Raw genomic sequence first — 8,450 nt, forward strand, 5'->3', positions numbered from 1 at the left:
CACGGGGAACAAAAGGCGTTTTTTCTATCACTTGTGTGTGGCCCTTGTGCGAGACGGATGAAAAATCCTATACGATGGACAAACAAAAGATTCAAAGGACCGCGCCTTGCTTTATTAGTAGATATACATTAAAAAGTGTTAGATACATTACCTCCCAGTTTTCAAAAACTGTTCATATTTAGAAAAAAAAGTTTGCCCTTTCAAATTCAATTTTCAAAAAAATATTGTGTCTATAGAAAATGTTCTCAGATTCGAAAAAACGTTAGCTATAGTACATCCTTGTTTTCAAAAATTGTTCGTGTTTTAAAAAATGTTCAGGTTTAAAGAAAGTAAAAAAAGAGAAATGTTTTTCTTTGTGAATAAAATGTTCGAGTTTAAATTTTTTGTTCAGAAATTTGCGAAAATATTCGCGTTCCGAAATATATCCACATTTACCAAAAAAATGTTTTCCTTTTGCTCTTAGTATCGGCCGCGGCTGTTTACTATTTTAGGATGTCGCGCTGCAAGTTAACCATAATGATTCGTGTAGTCTGGTGGCTAGCTTTATGACGCGTCGAGCATAAGCGCCCGGGTTCGAGTCCATCCAGCGTTTAATTTTTTTCACTGGGGTGAGCTGTTGGTACAGCATCCGCTAGTGGGCCGGCCCACCGCGGCTCGTCTCTGTGCGTCGTGCGAGTTTTTTGGCAGAAACAAACCGGGACGAACAGAAAACAACTGGTCCGACGGACGAAAACTAATCTGGGTCCCACCATAGACAAAAAAATTGGAGAAACAATCCTTATATATACTAGCAAAAGAGCCAGTGCGTTGCAACGGGACAGAAAAACACACACACCCTTAACCCAATAACCACGACTCGAGACCCTGATAGGTAGACATTCTTTATTTTAAAATGACATCACATTTGTGTTTCTGACATTGGTCTCAATGCTCACACAACCAAAATGCATTTTAATGTGGTCTGTCCTAAGGCGTCTCTCTCTCACACACACGCGCGCACGCTCGCACGCACTCAATTGCTCAAAATAAGATGAGAAAAATGTTGTTTTTTAACGCGAGGTTTTTCAGAGTTGTGCATGCATGGTTATCAATATTTTTTCCTCTCAATCTGGTTTTAATTTAATTTGTGTTTATTTACAATTTGGATCGTCGCCAGTGCGAAAGAAAAACGGACCATGCACTATAGATTAAGTTTGCACCCAAATTATTAGTTTAAAAGTATTTAACAGCTAAAAATAACAGCATATTTAGATTCTACACATTTTTCTAATCAAATTTCATATATAATATGTTAAAATCAGAGTTACGGTTTAAAAGATATGGATAGTTTTGTTTTAGATAAACAACGGATTGATTAACCGAAAGGTCAGGGGGTTTTCTGTTAAAACACAAAAAACGATTCGTAGGACTTAAATATGGACGACAAGTTGATTACCTGAAACGTCAGGGGGTTTTCTGAAAAAATTGAAAAAACGGTTCGGTATGACTTAAAGATGGACTGTAGGTTGATTTCAATAAACTACAGAGACATTTTTGCAAAAAAGAATGACGGACGACAGAAACCCTCGGTGCTTTATTATTATATATAGGTAGAGATTTGAGCGAACTTTAGCTTTTGGTTTCGGTGGAGCTGGGTCGATGCTGCTTCAGTTTTTTGCACTGCGTGAGTGCTCAGCTCCGAGAAGTTCACTCCGTGAAGCTCAGGCGTTCGGGCGACTTCACGTGTGGAGTTTTTGGAGTTGAGAGCCGGAGAGAATCAGAACAGGCCCAGAGTGTGCGGGTTGGTTTGATGGCCATGTAGCACTTTTGCTGGCCCACCCTGTTGCCTCGGGCCTTATTGCTAATAACTAGCATTAAAAAATGTTTTGTATCCTGTAGCATGTGCCACAGGGTTAGCCCATTGGGCTCCGCCCTGCCTATTTCCCTCTAAATAAATATAATAAAATCATAAAATAAGCAATTGTAATTCTAATTATTGAATGATATCAGATACAATTATTGTGACCCTAGTCCGGCTCAGATGATGCAAGTAAACAACAAAACAACCTAGAAACAGTATGGTGGATGGATACAAGAAACCAAACAGGGATACAATTATTGTGACCCTAGTCTGCCTATTTCACCAATCCAATCAGAGGAAGTATTTGCATTTCTAATTTTGTACATGGAACTGCTCATAGTCAGCTGCCATGTGGCCTCTTTTTTTAGAGAAAAGGCGAGAGCCCGACTTTATAGATAAAGCTACCAGACAGAGTATATGACCAACAACCAGCACCCAACAAAGTATCACTCGCAGAAGATAAAGTATCATTACAAGGCCAGCGGCCTTACATGGCACGCAGGCCAGCCTAAACCAGACACCAAAAGAGCATTCAGGAAGCCGTCCTCAAAGAAAGCCGAAGAAGCCCAGACGCCGTAGATTTCATCTTGGATAGCATGGCATCGAAGGCCTGGAGGTCCCCTTCTTTAGTCAATAATCTCCACTGCTGCAAGAATCCATTGGCTTTAAATAAGCAATTGACAGGATTAGCCGGAAAAATATGTTCAATCGAGAACTTATTCCTAGTAGTCCACAACGACCAGCCAATCGCAGCCCATCCAACTAAGAAGACTCTTTTAGAATGGCCAGAAAGAAGATTGACATAATGCCTCAGGTCTTCAAAGGAGGAAGGGGACCAATTTACATGTAACCAGAGTCTGATGCAACTCCACATAAGTTTAGCTAAGGAGCAGTGAAAGAAAATATGCTCGGTGTTCTCCAGTGCCCCACAAAGCACACACCTGTCGGACCCTGGCCCGTTTCTTTTCTTAATCTGATCGGCCGCCCGAAGCTTACTCCGGACAGCTTGCCAGAGAAATATCTTGATCTTAGGAGGAATTCAAGCCGACCAGACATGCTTAAACTTGACCGGGCGCCCCCCAGGGATAAGCTTGGAGTAAGCAGATTTAACCGAAAAACGCCCCGAAGAGGAGAGGGGCCACACCACAGCATACTCTTCCTCCGAGAGCAGGGGGAAGCAAGCAGTAAGGCGCTGCCAATCTTCCAACTCTTCAGGAGAAAGAGAACGACGAAAATCCAGAACCCAACCCCTAGCCGAGAGCTCAAAGATAGAAACCTCAGTATCATCGCAATAAGAAAATAGAACCAGAAAAGCAACAGCCAGCATGGAGTCCCCGACCCACCAATCAAGCCAAAACCGCGTAGACTTACCGTTCCTAACTACAAATTTTACAAAGGACCGAAAGATCGGCCGGACTTTAACCAGTTGATGCCAAAATTGCGACCCACCCGCAGCCGGCGCGAACATAGGACTCGGGGAGGGGAAATATTTAGCTTTTAGGATAGAGAGCCAGGGTGGCAGTTCCTCAAGAGTCATGATCTTCCACCACCATTTGATCATAAGACAATTATTCATCACTCGCGTATTAATAATGCCCAGACCCCCTTTGGCCTTGGGGCGACATATAATGTCCCATCTGACCATCCTGTACTTACGTTTATTGTCCGCTGCGTTCCAATAGAAAGCACCCCTATGCTTGTCAAAACCATTATGAACCCCACTAGAGAGAAGATAGAATCCCATTAAGAACATAGGTAGCGAAGAAAGACATGAGTTAGTAAGGGCGACCTTGCCCGCTTGCGTATTATATCGCCCTCGCCAAGGGAGAACTCTGTTGCCAACTTTGGTAACCACCGAAGCGAAGTCTTTAGCCAAAAGTTTAAGCGGGGAAATGGGGAGGCCTAGATATTTGAGAGGGTAGGATCCCAAAGAGCAGTTCAGAAGATGGGCCACCCGTTGCGCCTCTTCGTCCGAGACCCCAGTCACTACAACCTCACTCTTAGAGAAATTGATTTTAAGACCTGAGAGCGCTTCGAAACAAAGCAGAAGGAATTTCAGATTGGTGAGGCTATTATCATTAAGTTCCATCAGAATTATAGTATCATCCGCATATTGGAGATGAGAGATGCCATTAGGGATGAGATGAGAGCTCACCGGAGTGATATGACCAGCCAAGGCAGCTCGAGAGAGAATGCGAGATAGAGCATCAGCCGCAAAGTTGAAGAGTAAAGGAGACGCTGGATCCCCTTGCCTGAGGCCCCTGCCATTAGCAAAAAACTGGCTAATTTGGCCATTGACAGCCACAGCCGTGTGCCCCCCAGAAACTAGTTGCATCAAGCGCTGCATAACAGGCCCCTCAAAGCCCTTAGCCAAAAGAACTTGCCGAAGGAATTTCCAGCTAACCGAGTCGTAAGCCTTTTCAAAGTCAAGTTTGAGAACCACAGCCTTGGTCCCTCGCACCCGTAAGTCATGAACAATCTCATGTAAACAAAGTACCCCGTCCAAAATGAACCTCCCTTTGATGAAAGCAGACTGGAAAGGGCTAATGGTCCGATGTGCAATGGGAGATAGCCTAGTGGCCATGCCCTTTGCAGGCATCTTTGCGAAGTTGTTGATTAAAGCAATCGGCCTAAATTGAGAAATCATATCCGCACCCTTGACCTTAGGGATGAGGGAGAGAACCGCATAGTTAAGTCTAGAAATGTCAACCGATCCCAGCCAATCCCCTTGGATGACAGCAGAAATTAGACCTTTTAGTTGGGGCCAGAATTGTCAAAAGAACGGAATGGAGAAACCATCAGGGCCTGAAGCCGCATTAGAATTAGCCGTCCGAATAGTATCAAAAATTTCCTCCTCAGAAGGGGGAATCAATAGAAGCTCATTATCAGCGTGAGAAATCCTATCAAGGGAATCTGAGGTCTGGTTTAGCCGAAAGCAGGTTAGAGAAGAACCGAACTACATGACGGAGAATGACCGGCGGTTCAGAGACCCTAACACCATCAATAATGAGGCTGTTAATCAAACATCTACGCCGTCTGCCATTCACAATGGCGAAAAAGTAAGCTGTGGGAGAATCACCCTTAAGAGTCCAATTAATCGTACCCCTTTGCTTCCAATACACTTCCTCTTGGCGATGAATAGCCAGAAGCTCCTTCTCAAGGCCATAGCGAACTTGCCACTCAGTAGCCGAGAGCCCACCATTGTCCGCACGGGAGTCGAGGGTACTAATTTGAGCACTCAACCTAGATTTGTCGCGCCTTGACTCAGCAAAGTGGTTCTTGGCCCATCCTCTAAGGAACTTGCGTAGGGAGTAGGAAACATAATGCCAGTCATCCATAGGGCCAAATGAACGATGGGGGGAGGTAAGAAAGCCCAAGATCTTCTGAGCCAGCATATCAGGGAACCCTTCCACTAAAAGCCAGGACGCGTCAAATTGAAATCTTTGGCAGCCATTGGGGCAGAGACCATCGTCAAGGATGAGAGGAGCGTGATCGGACCCGACGATGGGGAGGGCCCAAAGTGAGCAGCGAGGAAAAAGGCCATCCCAAGCAGGGCAGATAAAAACTCTATCAAGAACCGAGCGAATAGGACAAGTCTGTCGGTTGGTCCAAGTGTAGCGGGCCCCAACCCTCGGGATCTCACGGATAGCCGTGTCGCTGATGAAAGCATTAAAAGCCTCGGCCAACACCCAGGAGAAATTGACAGAACTCTTATCAGAAGGATACCGAAGCAGATTAAAATCACCCCCAATCAGGAGTGGCAGTTGGCAGGCATCAATTTTAGTAAAAATCTCATCCAAGAAAATTTGTGACAAGGAATGATCAGCCGGACCATATACTACCATAAGTTCAAGGAGGGTGTTACTGGAACATAGGGAAACTACCATACTAGCCCAGTATATACCATGGTCGAAAGCCACAAAATCAAAGGTGACATTATTGGTGCCCAGAAGAAAGCCGCCGGACTGACCAACAGAGGCCACGAAATTCCACCTAAATCTATCAATCCCAGCAATCGCCGATAGTTCAGAAGGAGAAAAGGAGGGTTTAAGAGTCTCAACAAGCCCGATAAAATCAATTCTTTCAGCGCGCATTAAGTCCTTCAGTTGGTCTCTGCGCCCCCTAGCGCAGAACCCTGTAATGTTCCAAAACAGGGCCTTCATCTTAGGGAAAGGTTTTTAATTCTCAAGCTCGACCTGCACGGAGCCTTGCAGGTTTTAGCACGTTTCCCGGCCCCGCACTTCTGCACCGGAGACAGCTGCCCCCTAGCAACCTCGCCCGGTTCCCCTCCGGCCACAACCAGAGGGGCATCCATCCCAGTCCCGGCCTCCTTGGCCTTGGCGATATCAGCCTGAGCATGTTCATTAGCACGAATCAACTGCAACAGAGAGGAGGGAGAACCCACGCTAGCGTCTAGACATATCCCAACATCAGCTAATATCGAAAGGAGATGTTCATCGGAATGGGAGGGTAAAACAAGCCTAACAGGAGACTGAGCCAAAGGGGGGGAAGGAGATGAGGGTGAATCCAAACCTGAGGGGGGAAGATCACGCGCCGCCGCACGCCGAGCCGCCCGATCCCCCCCGCGCTCGCCACTGTTGGAGACGCGGCCACTCTTGCGAGCGGTCGAGGCAGGAGAGCGCACAGGGACCGGAGGGGCCCGACCAGGGGAAGCCGCCGCCGAAGAAGGGCCCGAAGCCGCCCCCAGGTCCGCCTCCAGACGGTGGCAGAGCCCAGCCGCCGACTGCCTGGAGTCCCCCGAGGCCCGGCTCTTCGCGGAAAACTTCTTCATCGAGGACTTCTTCCTTTTCTTGGCCGCCGAAGGTCCCACTGGAGGTAGATCTTCAATGCCGGACAGCGAGGGGGAGGTGGGGCGCACGGGCATGTTGGAGCACGCCCCCGACAAGGGGGTGCCCTTCGAAGCAGCCGCGGCCGCAGGACCAGCCACCGTACCAGGCACCGAGCCCTGAACCCCACCACCCACCGGAGCCGGAGCACAGTCCTTCATCAGCTCCTGCTCAGCAGGAGAAAGCCCATCCCACGCAGACTGGGTGAATCGGGGATCCGTGCCATTCAGCGAGTCCTCAGGACCCCCCACCCTCCCGGCTCTTGTCATCGTCACCCGAGGCCGGGGGAGGAGGGGGGGGGGGAGGAGGAGCGGCCGCACCAGGAGCACCTTCCACCCGAACTCGAAGACGAAAGCCACCAGCCGCTGGGAAGACATCAACGGAACCACGGATGCAGATCGAATCAACACACCACACACGAAGGCGAGCAGGACCCAGAACCGACAGCGAAGCAAGATCGACCTCAATAGGTTTCCCGATAAGCACCCCAAAAGCCATCAAGAAGGACGCGGTGCGCAAGCTGGGAGGCACATCATCAACGAGCACCCAGACATCAGACAGAGGAGATATGGTCTTGGATCCGTTGGAAGCCGCTTTGACCGAAACAACAAGTTGATTCACAGGGAGAGTGAAACTGGTACAGGAAGACATCATGCGAAGACTCTCTTTAGAGGGGAAAGTGGCCGCAAACTCGAAATCAGAAAGCTGCCAGATCTGCCAGTCCCAACCCCCTTCATCCCACATATGAAGTTCATCCAAGAGGGCTTGTGAAGAGATACGCTTGTCTTGGACAGAAATGACACCCACGTTGGACAGGGAGGGAATGGGAGCAGTTGCGGGGACTTCCTTGTCCATGGCAAAAAAAGAGCAACCCGGGAGGCCAATCCCAAAATGGACGAAGGAGGGGGGCTTGATCCTACTCTGACAGTCCACCGTTAGGTGTCCATCCTCCCTACAGATGAGACAGAAAGGAGGGTTCTCGCACCGAGACTGGAAATGGCCAGGGCGATGACACGCGAAGCAGGTGAGGATGGGATTAGAAACCTGGGAGTGAGAGGAGTTACGGTTCGCACCACGAGAAGGCGGCAGAGGGAGGATGCCATCTCCAAAAGAACCACCGACGACACCCGCGCCAGCACCGCGTCCCGCCGCAGGGCCAACCGGACGCCGGACCGGGGCCCCAGAGCCACCACGAGGAATGAAGCGGGACGGCCCGCCGCCGCCCGCCGCCGGCGCCCGCGGCGGCCCACCCATGGGAGCAAGCGAGGAAGGAGACGAGGAGGGGCCCGAAGATCCCGCCCGGCTCCCCCGCGCCGCCTGTTCCCAAGGGTCGACCACATGCACCGGAGCTGTGGGCGCCAAGGACGGAGAAGCCACTGGCCCGGAACCAGACGCACGCGGCGAAGCGGCACCCGCCTCCGACCGCGAAGCCTGGAGCTTGGCGCGGAGCGACGCCTCATACTCCAGATCCGCAGCGGCGTCGCCAGAGCCGTCCCGCCCCCGCTTGAGGCCGGAGACAGCCTCGCTGGAGGACCCACGGGAGCGGTCCATCGCCACCACCGACGAGAAGGGGAGGAGGAGGGGAGGGGGAGGCTTGGATCTGACAAAGCGGCGGATAGGGAAACGGCGCCGTCGCAGATCAGCAGCGGAGGCAGGAAACCCTAGAAAAGGGGGAACCGACCCCTTCCGGACCCATAAATAGCCGGAGCCAGCCAGGCCGGGCTCTGTCGAAAGGGCCGAAGGGGGAGGCGGACTCAACTGGG

Source organism: Triticum aestivum, chromosome 2B (genome assembly GCF_018294505.1).
Source record: "Triticum aestivum cultivar Chinese Spring chromosome 2B, IWGSC CS RefSeq v2.1, whole genome shotgun sequence".
In the NCBI taxonomy this organism is placed as follows: domain Eukaryota; kingdom Viridiplantae; phylum Streptophyta; class Magnoliopsida; order Poales; family Poaceae; genus Triticum; species Triticum aestivum.